The sequence below is a fragment of the Kogia breviceps genome, chromosome 4, assembly GCF_026419965.1.
Source record: "Kogia breviceps isolate mKogBre1 chromosome 4, mKogBre1 haplotype 1, whole genome shotgun sequence".
Lineage (NCBI taxonomy): Eukaryota > Metazoa > Chordata > Mammalia > Artiodactyla > Physeteridae > Kogia > Kogia breviceps.
In genome coordinates this window covers 29,630,317-29,651,345 of record NC_081313.1, presented here as the reverse complement: position 1 = coordinate 29,651,345, position 21,029 = coordinate 29,630,317, and the positions used below count along the sequence as shown (strand labels likewise).

The window sequence follows — 21,029 nt, the reverse complement described above, 5'->3', positions numbered from 1 at the left end:
AGTGTGAGTGTGTTCCGTGTTTGGTAATTGCAATCATTGTTGCTTTTGTTGTGGTCATCCATTTACAATGCTTGGTGTCAGTTTATTTATCTCTTGTAAAAATAAAATACAGTGTGTGTGAGTGAAAAAAAAAAAAAATTCAAGTACATGTTTTGACCAGTTAAGAGAGTGTACAAAATTAAGTCTTTGGGGATAGAGTTGGGGTTGAGGAGAAGAGGAAGCTAGTGGAGATAAGAGAGTTGAGGAATGACAGATAAGAAAGGGGAGAGAGAAAAGAGAAGAAAGAAAGGGAGACTTAAAGCAGAGACGTATGGGATGGGGAAACAGTTCAAAAGGTGCTTTTATCTCAGTCAGCATATTTCTTGGGCTATGGCCAACACACCTCCTTTCAGTTCTGATTAGTTTTCTCAGCATTTAAAAGTTCATCAATTGTTCTTATCTAATCTATAAAGGAATAGTTGCACCCAGGGAGTGGGAGATTATGCTCCCAACTACCTGACCCTAACAATAAAGCAGTATCACTTCGCAGAGTGAAAAAGACTGTAAACTCTAGAACTGGTTGGCTTCCCTCATCTCTGCCTTACATAAGTCAAGAGAACATTCCCTTCTTGGAACAGGAAAAGCTGCATTTTTGCCCCGAGGGCCAAGGGCGACAATGGAATTGAATTATTCCTGATATATTCTACTAGAAGTGGTGCAACACTTTACAGCTTTTTTCCTTCTACACAAAGCAGTTAGTTTTGCAGCATCAGTTTCATATTTTGATGTTTTTTTCCATGGGGTATTTAGGAATTCCAAAAAATTCTCCAAAGAAAACTACAGGCAGCCCCTTACATCGAATTTCACTTATCCTGAGCAGACTTCAAGGGGCTGGAGGATGTCAAAGAAAAAATGTGGAAATGACATTTGGTTGATTTTGAGACGGACGGTGCATGCCATGGATTGGTAATATTATTCTTTAACTTGGAATTTAGGGAGAGGGTGGGTAACGATACAGTCACCAGTGTTTGGGCACATTGTAGTAAAATTTGGTAACACAGAATGGCAAAGAGAGAGGGGGCGGGAGAGAGAGAGAGAATATGAACTGGGGACATTGTCTTTAACAAGAGAGATGGGATAAAAGATTTATAAATAAGGTAAAGAAAAGCAGGTACAAAACATTGATTTCTAATGACTAATTCAAATGACTATGACTGCCCCATCACAAATAACAGAAAGCGGTAGTAAGGAAGTGAAGTTATATTAAGGGTAACTTACTTCTTTTGAAAGTGGCTATACTAGTTGCTTTCATAATTAAAACTTTCTCACTTATGTGTTCACTCACATTTCATTAAGGACCTTCTCAATGCTCTGGCCAAAGACATGATCATTAAGGCCCTCATGTATTCAGTAAGAAGTAAGACTTAAAAATATATTATTGTGAAACAGCCCTGAACAAATGAAACGCATAAAATTATCCAGCAGAATGATTTGAGATGGAATTGGGAGGAAAATAGGGAAATTTGTTGGCACATACTGGAAGGAAATGATTGTAATAAACTGAAGAGTTTGTTTGATTTGAATCCTGGCTCCCTTACTTATTAGCTTGTGACTGGTCAAGATATGCAACCTCTCTGTGTCTCAGTAAATGAGGGATAATATTAGTATTTACTTCATAGGATTGTTCTGATAATTAAATAAATTCAGCATGTGATGCCTTAGAAAAACATCTGGCACATATCTTAGCCATGATGATGGTCATTTTTGTTTGTTTGTTTTTAAAAAATATTTTAGGTCTGAAAGACTCCTTGGAACACTCTGTAAAATGTGAGATCTCAGTAAGTAAAATTAGACCTTATATTTCTAGGCACATGCTAAGTGCTTTATCTGATTTAATCCTCTCAAATGACTTGCATGGTTGGGACTTAACAATGGTCAATAACCATTTACAGATTAGGAAACAGGGAGGTGACACCACGTGCTCAGATCACACAGCTAGTAAGTGGCTCTTGTTGGCATCTAAACTCAAATCTTTCTATCCCCAGAACTGCCCTGGAGATTCTTTGTAAAATAAAGTCTTCTTTGCACTGGACTTGTATCAACTGTTGATTTGCATTTGATTCGTCTAATGGGGAATTCTGACAAAAATCTGTTAAGTTCGTATTTGAAAGGATGCCTTATATCATAGTAAAAAAGTCTTGGTACATGTGCTGAGAAGTAAAACAGTGATGATGAGTGGCTACTGTCAAAGCAGTGGGCAGCCTGCACTAGAATTAGCCCGATACCTTGTTGAACTGGAGAGTTATAACATGCCAGCTTTATTCAGAAGTTGATATACGGACAGATATCCTAAATCAAAGAGAAAAAAGAAACCTCAACCATGGGTAACTGCACATTGCAAAGGCCTTTGGGTAATTCCTGGAACTCCCAGGTCTCTTGGTGAAGCTGCAGTATTCCCTCCACCCCATACCCTTCAGAGTGGCAGTTATCAAACTTGCTCTGACCCCATCCATAATGGCACTCACCACCGCCTCCTAGGCTAACTCTTCATTGTTGGGCAGCTTTGATTTTTAAAAACCGGTGCTTAAAAAGAATTGAAATCTGTTCTTTATATTGCCCCTGAGATACATTTTTGCTTCTGAAGGAACACTGAGCAAGTCCGGTCCACATTTACCAGAGAGACCTCGGTCTTCTTTTCTCCAGACTAAATACACATCATTTCTCCAACTGATCCTCATGTATCACTGTTTTCAGAGGTTCATCAACCTGTAATCCTTCTCACTGCCTACCAGTCGGGGCCCTCATGCTCTGATTCAACCCTTCTTTTCTCAGCTTCATTTCCTGTGAGGGCCGATTCTACCGTATTCTTCTGGGCAACCTAGACTACTCAGTATTCCCTAGACACGCCTTGAGTTTTCCTGTCTCTGCATCTTTGCTTTTAAGGCTTCTTCTGCTCTTGTCCTCATTTCCTGTGGAAATCCTCCCGCCGGTCCAGCTCCTGAATTCCCAGAGCACTCTTTTTGTGCTTCTTGGCTTCAGAGCCGGCTTTGTTTTACAGTCATGTCTGTACCTGTTGGGCTCACCATTAATATTTTCAACTCCTTGAGGCTAGAGACTGGTAATATCTCTTCACATCTTTATTCTGCACACTGGTTAGCACATCACCTGCCCCAAATAGATGTCCAATAAATGTGTCTTGGATTGGATTCAACACCCTCTTAGTAGACATCCTGCTTTATCAAAGGTGTTCCCGAATGTGCTTGGCCCTAAACAAATACTCACAAGGCATTGTGGCCACTGCAGTGTACAGTGAACTATTCATAATTTTACCGAGGAAGCACATGACTATATTCATTCATTTTTAGCCACCACATCCTACTATTGGTTCACGTTAAGCTTTTAGTTACATTAATGGCTGCCAAGCTCAGTTACTCCCCATCCTGTAATTGAATCTTTTGAATCTAAAAGCAGAAATGTGCATTTATCCTCCACTCAACTTCATTTTGTTCGTTTCCATGCAGCACTGCAGCCCACTGAAGTCATTCTGACTCGTGCTCAGAGGCATATGTGTTTGAAGCCATTCTTTGGGGGCTTATATCATCTCAAAACACAGTGTAGGTGCCTTCTAAGTCTTTAAATTGTTGATTAAAAAAAAAAGGAACAGGACAGGGCTTTTTAAATAAGTGCACTAGGGTACTTTATCAGGTATCTTTCCAGGTTGCCGTGGAGCCTTAAACACTCTTTAGATCTAAATGTTCAGTCAATTTCAAGCCCACACCACCGTTTCATTAGGATCTATTTTATTGTCAAAGGTATTATAGAAGACTCTAAAATTTCAGAATAACCAAAATAAATTGTATCAGGAATTCCACAGCCAAATGTTATTATAGGAAGGGAATATTTTTAAAACATAAAAAGATTCCTTGTAGTACAGGGAACTGTCACAAGATGTTTTGTGAGAATACAGTAAGCCTGACTTTGTAACTTTACGAAATAACTCTCTTTTCCTAAAAGAACCAGTAGTATCAATCTAGAAAATTATACAGTGATAAATATTTTTCTCTATTAAATGGGAATGTAATGTCATTGGGTAGATATGTAAATACATCAAGGATTAAGACAAACATAAGTTTTTCAGGACTTCCCTGGTGGTGTAGTGGTTAAGAGTCTGCATGCCAGTGCAGGGGACATGGGTTCGAGCCCTGGTCCAGGAGGATCCCACATGCTGCAGAGCAACTGAGCCCACACGCCAAAACTGCTGAGCCCGAGTGCTGCAACTACTGAGCCCATGCACCTGGAGCCCATGCTCTGCAACAAAAGAAGCCACCACAATGAGAAACCCGCTCACTGAAATGAAGAGTAGCACCCACTCGCTGCAACTGCAGAGAAAGCCCGAGCATAGCAACGAAGACCCAATAGACGCACCCAAGACGCACATAGCAACGCAGCCAAAAATAAATAAAATTTAAAAACAAAACAAAAAAATGTAAGTTATTCACATGAGAAAGAAATAGCATAATAACTATTTTAGGCTTCAGGAAAGTTCACTGGATCACTTGTTGGGCAAACAATTCTGAATGTGTTACGTTGATCATTAAAAAGTCCATTATTTAAGTGTATGCCTGTAATTCATCTTTACTTTTACTCCTTCCACCAGTAACATATCAGCTTGCGGTTTTCCAGGTTGTAGACCTTCAGTTCTAAACATACCTGATGGTCCGTATTTATTGCTATATGTCCAGTGGCTATCACAGTAGGGACCCAATAGATATTTTGTTGAACGAATGATGAGTGACAAAGCCTGCAAATTCAGCAGGTAGGAATAACTAAGCAACTGTACTCAATGTACAAATCAATGAGTTATTTATGTAATATCTACTATAACTCATCACTGTAACTAGGGCTGAGATGCAAATGTCCAAACAGTAGTTCCTATTCCCAAGGAGTTCTTTCGTTGAGTAGACAAGTCATATTCTCACCAAATAATCAAATGATCAACCACACGTGACATAAAAAGTTAAGTGCACAAGTATGGGAAAATTGTGGAGAATATTTAGCTCATGTGGAGAAAGACTTTATCATAGGCAGTAAAATTAAGGCAACAAATGCGCTTTAGCATTATAGATCGATCCAGTACAAATCTAGCAGCCACACCGCATGACACTACAGAGAGGGGGCTTTTGTGACAAATAGATCTGAGTTTGAACACAGGTTTGGCCACTTGCTGCCAGGGACACCTTGGGAAGTTTCCTCATCTGAAAATGGGGATAATAATAATGATCTTGCAGAAGGAATAACAAGTATGTGTGTTCAATGCCCAGCATGTCTTTTATACTCAGTAACTGCTAGCAATTAATATGCAGGTGAAATTTTGAAAGTCACTGACCAATCAAAGAATAAATCTGTAGTCAAGATCATCACTTCACCATTTTAAGGTAGAAGAGGGTAAACATGATCTGAATGGCAATACCAGTGTTCTCATATATTTTCAGCTTCAGATGTAAATCACACATTATTTAGCCAGGTTTTGAGGAATTACCATGTGCCAGGCTCTGTCCCAGACTAAGTAAACCGTGTAGCACTGTCTCTAATTTGCACACATCTTAATGCTATGGAAACTTGATTGTAGAGAACATAATCCCACGGGAGAATCTGCAAACACCCTTGGAAACCAAGTCTGTTATCAAAAAGCCAAAATTAAATGCTTAACACTGGGGCTAGGTCATGGCTAAGGAAAGTGAGTCCAAGAAACCGAGAGGCTCAGTAATGTACAAAATGACACCACTAGTCAGCAGTGAGGCTAGGACAGAACAAAAGCTTCACCACGAACTTTGCAAAGTAGTTTAAAGTTTTGTGTTAGCATACCAATTTGAGACCGGTTAAGTTTACAACAAATAAAGTTTTCCCAATCCTGGAAGGTCATGAGCTTTTTTGGCAAATGGGTTTTTTATTCTAACGTAGAAAGTAAAGTGACTTTAATTGTTTACTCGGGGTCATCTACAAGCAGTTTCCTTGCTCAGAAACATTGACAAGTTGCAGCGAGCATGTCTTAGGAAATAGCAAATCAGCTGAAAGGAGGTGGAGTAACACACAACACAATCTCTGAAACTGGCTTCCAATTAGCGACAGCCCAGGCACGGTCACTGATGAGACCCACGCCAAGGCTGAGGAAATGATCCTCTCTGGGCAGACGTGAGACGCACAAGCAAGGAAGGGCCTTTCACCGAATACTCTCCAGCAAGGAAGCCAAAGGGCCTTTGCACTTGATGTTTACAGTATCAAAGCCGAATCCGAAAGTGGCTGTAATCACTAACATTAGTCCCGTGCCTGCAATTCACACAGAGTACCCTCACAGCCACGATCTCAGCTGAGCTCACCTCAGGGTCCCCCCACATGGCACGGACAACAAATATCTCTATTACTATCACAACTGTTATTTCCACTCCATTGGTAAGCCTTGAATGCCAAAGCAAAGACTTCCCCCATAGCTAACCAGTGCTGAAAAACTAGTCTGGTATGAAAACCAGTCTGAGAATTCCAAAGTTTGTGTTCTTAAGAACCAAACGGGGATTATCACGGATACATGCGGCCGGAGGGAGCCTCCTCTTCTTTGATCCTATACTCTGCACTGCTCAGTTGGCCTCTCTTCAAGTTTTCAGAATGAAACATCTCATCTCTCCACAGAGCAAGGACATCCAGAGCCCGGAGTCCCTGTTTAACAGCTCCGTGACTTCCTTCTTCAGCACCTAACACAGCTGACTGGAGGAGCTCAATACTGAATGAATTAACAGCCTCACCTAGACAGTGGCCACGGTGCATGACTCAGAGCACAAAAGCAGTGAGGACATGGAAGGGAACGAAGCATAAAAACACACGGTAGATGCTGTCAGGACCTATTTACCGAGTATCCAGTGAAAGCACAGAGTTAGACGGGGTTTGACAGGGAAAATAAAGGAAGTAGTAGAGCCCCTGCTCCCTGAGAAGTGTATCGACAGTCTTGCTGAGGCTGCAGCACATGCAAATGCCTCATGAGGGCTTGTGGACTAACTTCCAGATGAGCAGAGATGTAAAATATTTCAAGTAGGGAGATAAACGTGTAAAGAAGGTGAACAGAGTAACCATTCACTGGGAATCGGCACACAGGATACACAAACATGCTCCTTCATCCACCACCGAGTGTTTGGAAGCATGAGAACATTTCCACTGGCTTATCCAACGCACTGAGGGTTTTCTGTGCCCACAAAGTTTTCTTTACGCTCCTGGAGGGGGCATAGGAACAGCTTCCGAGGAAGATTCTGACATTGAAGCTGATTAAGAAGGAAACAGGAACATTTTGCTTTTTTTCTTGTGAACCATCCTTGGCTCATTTGAAAGAAATTTATTCAACACTTATTGAATGCCAGGCTCAGAGCTACAGACAGAGCTACAACCCAGGGCTGGTCTTCATGCTCACAGGCTGGCAGGCAGAGCAGGGCTGGGGGAGTCACATTCTGGCAGAAGAAAAGAGGAGCCCAGTGGAAGGGGAGCTGGGGAACTGTGATAACCTGTAAGATGGGGTCCTGGCAACGCTTGACGTTGCTGTCAGGACAACTGGAAAAGCACATTAAGAAAGAAGGAGCAATTTTAGTGCCAAATCAGATCTGCCTGTGCATGTTTACCAGATTGGACTCTGTCAGCCAAGGATTTAGCAGTGATGTCGTCAGAACTAATGAAATAGGTTAAGAGAGCTCATGAGGGCTGAGTGTGGAGTCAGGTTAGGTATTTCTGTGAACGCTGGAGCACATCGAAGGCATACAGGCTGTTGAAATTCTAATTCGGAGACATGAAATAACCCCACATTTGAAAACTAGTACCCCTCCCCATGCTGCCAAACACCTAGCATCTGTTCAAATCTATTATAAACCATTTCCTCGGGGAGGAAGTGAAAGCATTGCACGCAGCGACCGAGAAAGTGTGCTAGCGGGGGATGCCGCTTCCACGCTGTAAATTTATGTGTGAACTGATTCATTAAGTAATGCCACTACTGACCACGGACATGCTGCAAAATGGATGAGGAGTTCAGTCACAGAGCACATGTGAGGTCAATGCCCCTAAGACGTCATAAAACAACTTAGGAAGCACATCTTAGAAAATGCATTAAAAAGCAAACTAGCAAATTAATCTCACACCTCACATTTGGTTTGTGAAGCCGTAGCTCTGCTCTCCAGTGGAAGCATTTCAATTTTCAGCACCCTCTCCCTAACCATTTCAAAGCCTGCAGTTTTACAGTAGCCGAGTCAGTTGTTCTAATTTGACTTTTCTTTTTTTTTTTAATTTGACTTTTCAAGGTTTTAACTTTATATGGTTTACTGGTACCTAAAAATTGTTCTTGGTGAAATTGTCTTCCACTGGGCATTTACCTCCTAGAGTCACTATGGGAGGAGAATAATAAAGTCATGTGATACGGCAGCGTTAGTAACACACAGCTGTATTGGGTTACTTTCATTTTACTAAACATTTTAGGCCAGTTCTTGCTCCCTGGATAACTCTGGGAGTCCTCCACAGGCATGCAGAAGACGTGAATCTAGCTCTTTGTGTCTGTAACTGTACACCTGCTATTGATGCAAAGGATGAAAAGAAAAACACCCCAAACACATTGTTCTATTTTTAAGCTGTTGTACTCAGTTCCTGGGGAATGAAAGATGCCCTTTCTCCCCTTGAAAATTACTGAGAGCCAGCTATTCTGCTGTAGTGTAAATTCAATTTCCAAACATTGAAGACAGATGACCTTAAGCACTGAGGGAGAAAGTATGGTGTGTGTGTGTGTGTGTGTGTGTGTGTGTGTGTGTATAGATGTGCACGCATACCAGTTGGAGCTGGGGATGCCAAAATAAATCTTTCCTCCCATCCGGAAATGCCTATCAGGGAAGCAAACTAGCTGGCGATCAGAAACTCCCATGTAATGCTCACTGTTTTAAATGGCACAGACTCTCATGTCCTAGGGCAGAATTGCATGCCACGGATTTAGAAGGCACTCCACCAAATATTAACTGAAAGATTGAATCAGTGAATCTTTCCAGGAAAAGCATGTTAAAGCTCTCTTTGCCTGTTAAAAAACAAAACAAAACAAAACAACACGCCAACTGCATAAATTGGCAGTAGGATGCAATACTTCTCTAAGTCAGGAGTCCAAATGTTGGCTGTTCTGGTCTGGTGCTACTCAAGAACGCAGTGGAATAGTTGCAGGAGGAGCTGGTCACCTTGGAACTTTGATGCCTCTTCCCTCCTGTATTAACCTCTCTGAAAAATGGTATGCAGGGTATAACTCTTTTTTATATCCCAAAGGAGACTTTGATGACTTTTTCTAAAATAACTGAAGACTCTCTGGGATCTCAGAAAATGATTGTTGTCAGCCCCCAGGGACGGAGTGCCAAACAAAATGGTCCCTCCCTTTCCTGAAACTTACAGTTGGCTGGAGGAGGTGGAAAATGCCAATGGGGCCACCTGGTGACACAGCACGGGTAGGAAAGGTTTCCTGGAGGAAGTGACATTAAAGTGAGAACTGAAGGGAAAGGAGGGGTTTCAGGTAGAGTCAAGGCAGACATGGGGAGAAGACAGTGAGAAATGAGATGGAAAGAGACGAGCAGGAGCCATGCTCAGAGTTCTGACCTTTATTTCAAAAGCAAAGTGGGGAATTTTAGCAAGATCATACAGGCTTCATGTAAAAAAGCAGGTCAGAAAACGCCAAGTCCCCATGGGGAGTCGGGGGAAGGCGGGGAGACTAGCGACGGTGTTGCGGCTGCAGGTTAGGTCTGAGACGGTGTTGTCTGGACTTGGTGGAGGGGTGGCCACAGTCAGAAGTCAGAATTAAGGAGGTAGAATCAACAAGCCTGGGGGTGGGGAGGAGTGGGAGAAGGGTCGAAGTTTCTGATTTAGCCCCTCCTTTCTACATTTCCTTTGATTGAAAAACAACAAGAAATTTTCAATAGTTGCCTACTGTTTCTAAATCTAAATTAGCTGAATTCTCCTCCACGTTTATGTCCTTTCACCAGGAATACATTTATTCTACGCGTGCACTCACCATCTTCATAATAATGAACCAGCTCTGTAAAATCTGAGTAACTTGAAAGGAACCAGTGGGTCCTTTTCAGGCGGGGAAGCAGGCTCAGAATGATGAAGGCTTTACTGTGTCTTTAAGTTTATTTTGCAGATAATTCTAATTTGCATACACCTGGGAACACATCCAGTAGCTCTCTCCCATCTTGAAACAAAAGAAGAATTTTTGAATCTAAAGAGGTAGCAATCACATTGTCAAAGCTGGCCTAACTCAGGAGCCTTTGGCCAGCTGAGTTTTACCGGCTCCTGAAAGCTGTGGATCCTAAGGCTCTTCGAGGCCTCTTTCCAATACAGACTTCTACTGCTTGTATCTATCTGTGACTCTCTTGACCGAAAAACCATGGTCTGAGGGACAGAGGAAGATGTTAAGCAACACTAGGGAGATGTAATCAGCAAAATCCAGAATGTGGAAAACTAATTTTACATGACAAACAATCTGGTCTCTTCAATAAACTGCAAAAGAAAAGGATGGGTAAGAGAGAGATAGAGACAGAGAAATAGAGACAGAGACAGAGAGACAGAGAAAGAACCTAAGGATTACAAGATTTAAGGGATATGCAAAAGAAATTCAATTTATGAATGTGGCTTGATTCAAACCGACACACTGTAAAAGGAGAGGGAGGAAAGAAATGGGGAGTTTTGAAACCGATTGGATGACATTAAGAGGTCATTGTTAATATTTAAACAAATGATAATGGACATTATGGTTATGTTTAGGGACAATAATTTTTCTCTTCTTAGACATAAATGACTCCTACAGAAACCAGACTTTCCCTCAGACTATATAAAGTCCCTAGCCTGTATCCAGGAAAGATGATTTTCACTTTCATCCCAGAGCTAGAGGTCAGGGTAGAAACAGTGGACAAGTTTCCCCAACAGTGAATCTACTTTCCCCACCTGCTTCTACACTAAGAGTTGGATACTCCAGATAAAAGCGGAAAGGTAGACTGACATTCCCAAACTCTACTTTCACATCTGCCTAGCAATTTAATCCTGAAAGTGAACTGAAAGTGAAATCAATGTTCCTAAAAGCTTGAGTCAGATTTTAAATATACTAAACTGATCCACGGTGAGTCATTTTATAATTTATTATTTTTGGAAAACACACACTTATTCTCAATAGAGAAGGCACATCTTCCTCAAGGGTTGGGGAATAATGAGTATCAGAGCATATGTCTTTAGAGCCCTTTTGTTTTGTTTTATTTGCGGTACGCGGGCCTCTCACTGTTGTGGCCTCTCCTGTTGCGGAGCACAGGCTCCGGACGCGCAGGCGCAGCGGCGCGTGGGATCTTCCCGGACCGGGGCACGAACCCGCGTCCCCTACATCGGCAGGCGGACTCGCAACCACTGCACCACCAGGGAAGCCCCGGAGCCCTTTTAAACAATACTTACCAGGCTCCTTCTGCCCCTCCCCATACCAATAAAAACAAAAAACAAGAGATTATATTAGTTACTATTAATCACTAGGAAGAGTGCTTTTTCTCTCTCAAGTAAGTTGGGACTGGAAAAATTTTGAGAACCATTGATCTGGACTTCCCTTTGGGGTATTTTCTCAAAGTGAAGTCTACCTTGATCTTTCAACAGAGTCAGGAATTGTTCTAGAACAAATCTGTTGATAGGAATACCTTTCTTTTTAACAGACAAATAAGCTGCAGAAAGGCCAGAGCCTTGTGCTTTATGCCACTTTTCTATCGTGATCCTGTCAACCAACAGAAGTTAGGATTGTGTTTTTATGTTGGGAAGCCTAAAAATAGGAATGTAAACCAACTGTCCATTCTTCATGATAGAGAAAATGAAATCCTCAGAGAACCTTTTACCCCTGAGCCAATCAGATAAATTTATTCAGCTAGGATGGGCTGTACAATTAGGACTGCTCATTATACTGATATGTAGCACAAAAAAAGTGTATCTGTGGTGTTTTCTTAAAACAGTTTTTGTTTTCATATTTTTTTCTTTTATTAAAATCTTAGCAACTCTTGAACCATAGGTCATGAATGCAGTTAGAGTCAAGAGAGATCAAATCCTGCTCTTTTCTCCACTGAGTCTTTTCACAATGTCTGTGGTTAGAAAGAAAAACAGAGTGATTCACTATCTCTAAAGACCAGTCACACAGAGGGTCTGCTCATGCTTAAGAAGTCCTTTCCAAGCCTCTCTCCTGGTGAGGCTGCACTTTTTGAAAGTGGATTTTGACTGTACATGTGGGAAGTTGGGATCAGTAGCTCAGTGTCACAAGAAAGCCAAGGGGTTTTATCTACAAGAACACTGTGATGGTGAACAAAGCCCATCAAAGCCATAAATACCTTCCAAGGGCAATCGAAGGTTGTAAGAGCCAAACTCTCAAACTACACAGAGGAGACAGCATGAAGTGTGGTACAGACTGCATTTGGAGGTTGTCCAAAGAGCTGATGAACTATGGGGGCAAAAACGGTAGATTTAATTTAAGAACTGTGTTCCAACCTATATTAGTCATCAGTAAGAAAAGGTTTATTGACAAAAAACTCAAATTTCCTTGAGAAGTTCCCAAGTTAAAATTTTGAAACCGAAGTTTGTTGCTCAGAGTGGCACAGTCCTGGCTGTAGATAAAATAATCGAACATACAAACCTTAAAAATTTCCTTTTGATGTTCAGACAGTGCAATTATTTAAAAAAATTTAATAATGGAAGGGTATTTGGCAGAATAAAATACAATTTCTTGCACATTTATGTGGTTGGTCCTCAAAAAAAGAAAAAGAGCCAAATGGTAAGTTTAATGCTGATTATTGCTTTAATTAAAATAAAATTCTAAGTGATCATATAGAAATGCAGAGAATGTTCATTACTACAAACACACAGCACCCAGAGCTCATTTTAGCCTTCTCCACATAAGGGTTGGGAGAAATTAAAAACAAGGGGTAAAAAAGCCATGAAGTTACTCTGATAAATTTCAATAAAAGAAACTGATCTCTTTTAAAGAATAATTGTTGGAATGGCTACCTTTTCTCAAAAAATGGTTTCATTTGTAAAAATAAAATGAAACGGATGATCAGAGTCTGGATATTTAAAGAAACAGCCTTGCAGTCAGAATTTCACCACAATCTGACTTTTTCTAGTGTTGACAAAAATCTCTTTCCATGAAAGAATCACGGATTCTGTTTTAACTTTTATATGTACTCTTTGGTGTAAGTAAATCAATGAGTAGATTGGCAGGAATGTGCCAGGTAAAATTGATTAAATTTCCTTAATACATCTGCTCTCTCTCTCTCTTTCTTTTTCTCTTTTCTGAGCAAAGTTTGGAATCATTTTGAATGCCAAAGGAAATACTCTACTTAACAAAAGATATATTTGAATTTGAGTGTATCTTGATTGAACGTCAAAAATGAACACTTGGGCCTCTCTGGTGGCGCAGTGGTTGAGAATCTGCCTGCCGATGCAGGGGACACGGGTTCGTGCCCCGGTCCGGGAAGATCCCACGTGCCGCAGAGCGGCTGGGCCCGTGAGCCATGGCCACTGAGCCTGCACGTCCGGAGCCTGTGCCCCGCAACGGGAGAGGCCACAACAGTGAGAGACCCGCGTACCACAAAAAAAAAAAAAAAAAAAAAAAAAAAAAAAAAAAAAAAAAAATTGAACACTTATTTGGAAGGATCGAGTATGCTTTGCTCCAGAGAAATTCATGGCAGCTAATTTTGCCTTTTGTATATTGAAAATAATTAAATTATTTCATTCAAGTCCTTGTAATAAGTTGCATTATGAGCAGCATGTGGTTGAGAATAGAAATTGGTTAACAGTGAGTGTTAGTTGAGTACCATAGGACTCATAAAGTATTTTAAGCAGAAAATGGTCAAATTAGATTCTTACTTGAAACTACAAAAGAAGAACTATGTATTTCCAATAGGGTAATTACTGAAAACCTAAAACTTAGTTATGCAGAATCACACAACTTTCTCTGCATCGCCTGTGTGTATGAGGTGGGCAGAGTCTAATTTCATTGCAACTCTCACAAATATGTATTTTATAATGATATGGTGTCATATGGAACCTATATTTTATTAGAATAGATGCATTTGGGCTAGTAACACCAGGGCCGTGGACAGAAATGATTTCAACAGGAAACATCCCAAGGGACCAATTCTACCTCTGACCCTTACATCCCAATACTGTAGCACAATAAACACGGGTGGATGTAATGTACTTCTAAATTCCTGCCCACGCCTCTGCTTCCCTCATATAGCACTATTTTGTACTCCACCGAGGCAGGAACTTTTGTACTTGCAAAGCTTCAAGAAATCTTTTTTTTTTTTTTCTCAAAAATACCCCTTTGAGCATTATTTGGGAGGACTCTTGAAGTACTGAAATAGAAAGTTTTCCAAGACTTAGGAACCACTTAGAATTTTCTCCTTTAAGAGACCACAAATATGAGACCACAGATTGTTTTCCTACTAATATCCAAATCCAATTTCCCAGCTGGGAGGTTAAATTGTCATTGTCAACGTGTACACACAGTTGCACAGCACCGTGCCAATGTGGCACCTTTGGGGGTGCTTGGCTGCAAAGCTTAATCAGAACGGAGACACGCTGTCTGCCTGCATGCAGCTTGCACTTGGAGAGGACACTGGCCCAGAGCCACTGACAGCAGATCACAGGGCTGGAGGATAAAGCCGACCCGCATACCATAGTGTGGTTTGTCTAACGATGGAGGGGGCAGACATGACTGAACAATGTCTAATATTTAGACTTACAAAAAGCTTGGGATATTTTGTTTATTTTTGGGGGGTTTTAAGCTCATGCCCCTTGTGTGGATTTCAACACAGAAAGGATAATCTGAAACAGCAGCATAAACAGAGGAAACTAATCGTTAGTGAAAAAAAAGCCAGCCCTTGTTATCAAGGATAGTGCTTGTAATACTCTATCAGTGTTCTTTAAAATTCCAGACTTCCCTTGGTCAGACCAATAATCCATCCTGTCTCTGGCAGCAGCACCAATGCTGCCCTCCATGACATCAACTTCAAAAGACCCAACCACCTTTAGTTTTCCCTTAGCGATATATCTTCGTTTCTTTAAAGAGTGGTCAGTGGCTTACATTTTGCTGACACCAAAGGGTCTTTGGGATTTTCTTTAATAAACACAAATGAATGATTTATAATTAGCCTGTACATTACTTATACATTTGTAAGAGGATATCACCATCAATGCAAGAGGTTGCTTGGGCTATAGTCCTCTTCAGGCATACAAATGAGCAATAATCAGTACCACAATAAACTAGCTCATCAAGCAGAGGTACAACTCACAGCTGGCAATTCAAGAAATGAGATGGAAGCTGAATGAAGCAACCCCCAAATTACTGAGAATGGTCAGTTGGCAAGCTTCACTTTGGCTTACTGATGGTCAAAAGGCAGTAGAAGCCATTCTACAAAGACACAGTCCAAGATTTGGATTGGAGGTCTTACGAGTGCTTTAAAAAGTGGAGGGTTCTGAAAGAATGGAACTTTAGGGGCTCTTCTGGAATTACCCAAGTGCAGACACCTAAGGAAGCAAACCCTTTCCTTCTGAGTTGAAAATAACTGACCTGGAATTATAGCTCTTAATGCAGAAAATTATAATGAATATATAATTCAGTAGTATTGTAGAAGATCTGAACAGAACTTTCAGCAATGGGGGACATTCTGTAAATTAAGATGTACCAGGCCACTGAAGCAGCTCATAAAGGCCACTTCATACCAGTGAGATTTGTACCAGCACTCCAGTCTTAGCATCCACATTCCTTGGAGGAAACTCGAGTACGTAATCCAGAGGTCCTCTTGCTTCGGTCTGTCTCTTCCCACACCCCTACCCTGACCCCCAACTACCTCCTCAGGGAAACCACAGGGGCCTCTGAGGAATGTCTCGATTTGGAGAGATTATCTGATCACTGCCCTCAAGACGTAACATTCTGGATACCTCAAGCATCTATACTATACATTTCCAAAAGTGAATTCCCGGCACAGGGAGAAAGCTATCTGATTTAAGCAGTGTATGATGTCCTTTGAAAGCTATGTGTAAAAACTCTAGCTGTGGTAGGTTAGATTAATAAGCAAACAAGCATCTAGAATGCCCCTTTCAAAAGAACTGACATTAAAACATTACATCTACCTTATTTTTGAAAATGTCTAATTGTGTTAAAGATCATATAACATAAAATTTACCAACTTAACCATTTTTAAAGGTACAGTTCAGTGGTGTTAAGTATATTCACATTGTGTGTCACCTGTCTTATTTTTTTAATTAAGCTGATTTTTATTCACTAATAGCTGAAGAAAGTAACACATTATATTCAAACATAACAAAAAGTTATAATTGATGAGTCTACATACATTTCAAAGGATTTCAACAATTATTTTAGTATAACCAAAGATGTAACATTTGAATTTTATCTCTTTTGAAACATAAAATGCACAGTTATAATACCCAGACTACATACCTTATGACTTCGAAAATTTTAGCTAAAACATACATGTTTTACAGGTAAAAGAGAAGAAAAAAAAAAAAGACATGATAAGTGTTGGTGAGAATGTGGAAAAATTAGAACCCTCATATGCTGCCGGTGGGGATGCAAATTACAAGTGCAATTACAAAACAGTCTGGCAGTTCTTCAACAGGTTAAGCAGAGCTACTGTATGACCCAGAAATTCCACTCCAAGGTATATACCCAAGAGAAATGAAAACATAGGCCCATGAACGTCCACAGCAGCATTATTCATAAGAGCGCCCGGCCTGCAATGTAAAAAATCCCAAGTCCACCAACAGATGAATGGATAAATAAAATATGGGATGGCCAAACAATGAAATATTATTTGGCCATAAAAGGGAATGAAATACTAACACATGCCACAACAGGGATGAACCTTGAAAACATGAACCCTGAAAGAGACCAGTAACAAAGTACCATGTATTGTATGATTCCATTTATATGAAATGTCCAGGATAGACAGATCTATAAAGAAAGGAAGAAGACTGATGTTTGCCTAGGGCTAGAGGATTGGGGTAATTCGGGGCTGATGTCTAGGAAGTGTGGGGTGTTTGGGGGGTTAGTAATAATGTTCTAAAATGTAATGTGATGATGGATGCACACTCCGTGAATACACTAAAAGCCACTGAATTATACACTTAATATGGGTAAACTGTATGCGCGTGAATTATATTTCAATAAAACCGTTAAAAAATAAAAACCATCTTGAAAATAAGATAAACCTAAGTCTACCAATACCAAGACATAATTTTAGGGACTTCATATAAATAAAAGCCCCTCTCTTTCTATTGTAAAATAGATTTCTATCATTCCAAGGAACAAGGAACAAGGGGAAGATAGTGGTAGAGGGCAAAGTCTGGCAACAAGGATGTCTCTAGCAGTTGAAAGTCTGATACACATTGCTATATATCCAAATATGCTTATGTATTTATACAGCACTTTTCAGGCCCTTGACCTCACTTGGTAGGTGTTTAGTGTTCAGGTGTTTATTTAATGGGAAATTATATACTGACATTAGCCATCTTTCCATAGAATATCTGTTTTCTGCTAAAATCAAATAATGATGCCACGTGTCCAATTCAGAGGGAAGAAAATGAATAAAGTCAATAGACTGAATTCTTTCAATTTTAAGATTTTTCCCTATAAATTTTTCATAAGTGTTTCTTGCCTCTACTCATGTGAATACTGGCAAAAAAGGGGCTAAAAATTATGAAATATAATGCCTAAGTGATATTAGAAATTTTGAAATCGTCAATCATGCTTAGATTTAATAGCTTATACTATTCATGGAAATATGCTTATACTTTTGTTCTCATACTGACAAAGAGTCATGTTCTCTCACAGTAAATGTGTTCCTACATCATTTAATATGTAAACATTTTGAATGTACCCATGAGTGTTATTGTTATGAATTTCCAGTTTATCATTCTTAAATATGTTTAAGAACTGCTACATTAATGTCTGGCTCTAAGCCTAAGCATGCCAAAGGAATGCTTTCAGATATGTCATTAAGCACAGGTCCCAAGATAAGACTGCCAAATTATATTCTAAAATTTAAAAATACAGCAAGATTCCAGTACAGAAGCTATTAATGTTTCCATGTTTTTAAAAAAATAAATACTTAGTGTGTAGGTAGGGTATGCTGATATTAAGGATTTTATGGTATGTATCAATTTAGGAAAATTTTGCAATATTCTTTAGGAAAGTTAGTTTTAAAATAATGAAACTTCAGCTCTTAGCACAAACTCTTTGGAGAACAGTGCATTCAAATTACAGGTTAAGGAGACATGATCTAGTTGAGAAACCTTAAAGTACAGAAAGAAATTCTACTTTTTAGAGTCAGAAGAACTTTGGAAAAAACAAACATGCAAAGCTATGTGTGCACACACACATACTCATATTGTGCTATAATGAAAAACTGTGTTCCCAAATTTCATAGCATCAACATTTTATTGCATTCTCTCCTACTAGACAGAGATGCATCATGCTCTCTGGAAGCATTGGTAATTAATGTGAAGCACTGGTAGAGAAGTTTATACCACAAACAGAAAGAAAGTAAAGAGCTTGGTTGGCAACACTTTCTTTAAGTGACTGACAGCTCTTGGTGTGTGTGTGTGGGGGGTGTGTGTGTAGAACATTAAAGAAACATGAAACAAGTTAAAATCATCTTAAAATATTATTCCTGTCTTATGTGTTCTTTGCTTTTAGAAAACATAATGAAATATCTCGTATTTGCTTCAAAATAACCCAGTGGTGGGAAGGAGTATAGGTGTGGGAGAGGGTCCGGGGGTATTACAGATGAGACAAGATTGTGTGTGTGTGTGTGTGTGTGTGTGTGTGTGTGTGTGTGTGTGTGTGTGTGTTTATCTCCCCCCCCCAACAGCACTGACAGGTCCTGGTAATATAAATGTCATCACAACAGGCTGGATCTAGGAGGCCTACAATCATCTTGCCATCATGCTCTTCTTACAGAACTCTTTCTAAATGATTAGCCAGGACCTTCTTCTGACTTGTTTACTTGTCCCCAGCACCACGGAGCTCAGACACTGGCCTCCCTTCATCCAGTGCCCTGTGAGAGGAAACCCCCTTGGTAATTTAGAGGAAGTTTCTGAGGAAAGCTCAGATGGAAACTCAAGTAATTGTTTAAAAAATTAAATAGAAAGACAGCAAAACCTATTTCCCCATAGGAGGGAGTCCAGGAAATGGACATTTGAAAGCAGTACTAACTGATAATGTAGATGTTGCTGGGTTAGCAAAACAAGTGCAATTACGGGTAGTGCGCTGGCCTCCAGCCTGGGGATCTGGGGTTATTATAAAGATCTCCATGAAGAAGCTAAAAAGAAGATTATCTTGCCTAGAGAAATAAATCTGCACAAACATAAGGCTTGAGAACCTAGATTCTACCCAGACTCAAAAAAAATCGGCTGGATCATTCCAGCAGATCAATCCTTCAGCAGAGAATACCGTCACCCCAAAGCCTTCTTTCTGCTTATCATGAAATACCCACTAAACACGGAACAGAGGGAGGATGGCGTACTGTCCCCTGCAGACATACAACCCATGGCATTGCCACAGAAAGCCTTGTCTGGCTACAGAATCTTCTCTCTTTCTCTCTATCTCTATGTCTGTCTCTTTCTGCTGGTAGAAACTCCAGCATCTTTTTACTTGGCTTTATGGGACACACAGAAGTCTTTTGTAATGGAATGCAGGTTCCTAGTCATTCCCAAGGTGAGCAGTTCTCCTAGCAGAAGTCCATTCAAATCAAAGTCAATAGACTGGGTGTCTGTGTGTGTCCTTAAGCACAAATCTCCAGTCAGAATTCATCAGGATTCATCAATACTCTACTGAGAACCATTATCATATCAGCAGAAGAAAAGCATCTCTTTCCAACACGGCCCACAGACCTGTAGCTCCACAGTAGTTTGAAAGAAATCACCAAATTGGTAATATAAGGGGAAAAAAAAAATCTTATTTTTCTTAGAGAATAATTTAATTTTAAAAGAAGTTTTAAATTTTTCTTTCTTGTTAATTTTATTAAAGAAACTTTCAAAAATGTCTTACAAACCAGAACCGATCAAAACCACAGGCTACCTTGAAGCTGCTGAAATTCACAGATAAAAATTCCCAGGAATTCCCTGGCAATCCAGTGGTTAAGACTCTGTGCTTTCACTGCTGAGGGCCTGGGTTCAATTCCTGGTTGGGTAGCTAAGATCCCACAAGCTGTGTGGCCAAAAAAAATCCCAACTCATAGAACCCCAAGCCTTCTGGAAAGTCAAATCTCACACAAAGCCTTGAGCCTGGGGCTTCTGATCTTTCAATTCAAGAACTGTTCCATTTTTACCACAAAAGTTTTTCCATAAACATTCAATTCTGAGGGGTTAGGTTACCACAGGCTGAACCCCTCTGAGCCAGTGGTTTGTTGCAGCTGATAGGACCGCTGACCCAACCCCAGCTGGTTTTAGCAGAGGATTGGTTCCTGGTGACCCTCCCTACCCAGTCACGTGACACCTGGAGCTCTGGGTTCAATTCTGGGAAAACAATGGGATGTGGGGGAGGGCAACCCAGTTGGTAAGGGGCCTAGAAGGACTGGGCACATGAGAAGAACTGGGAGAGAAATTCTAGGCTGTGCTCAGATACCCTCCTGAAACTGGCTGAAGAACTGTGCCCCATGGGGCACAAGTCACACCACTAGGTGGACCTCACAGGAGACAAGTGCAACTCAAGTTCGGGCCACCTAAGCATGAGACTTTCAGGAGGCAGCGGATGGCCCCCTTCCGGGGTGCTGGAGAGGGGACTCCATTCTGGGTGTCAGGATGCATAGCATCACCTCTCTCTGCCTTCCAGCTTGGACAGCCTCAGTCTCCTGTCTCTCCTCCTGAAAGCTGAGTGGCTCTGCTCTGAAAGGGAAAGTTTCTGTGGCTGAAACCCTGTCAGGTGCCCCTTCCCCATGACTTCCCATCTGCGAGGCTATGTT

General features: G+C 40.6%; 1 protein-coding gene across 1 annotated transcript in view; it reads right to left on the bottom strand.

Annotated features, from left to right (window-relative positions):
* The window catches only part of SLC1A3 (solute carrier family 1 member 3), a 74,908-nt gene that overhangs the window by 26,742 nt on the left and 27,137 nt on the right, over positions 1 to 21,029 (bottom strand). The window lies entirely within an intron of this gene.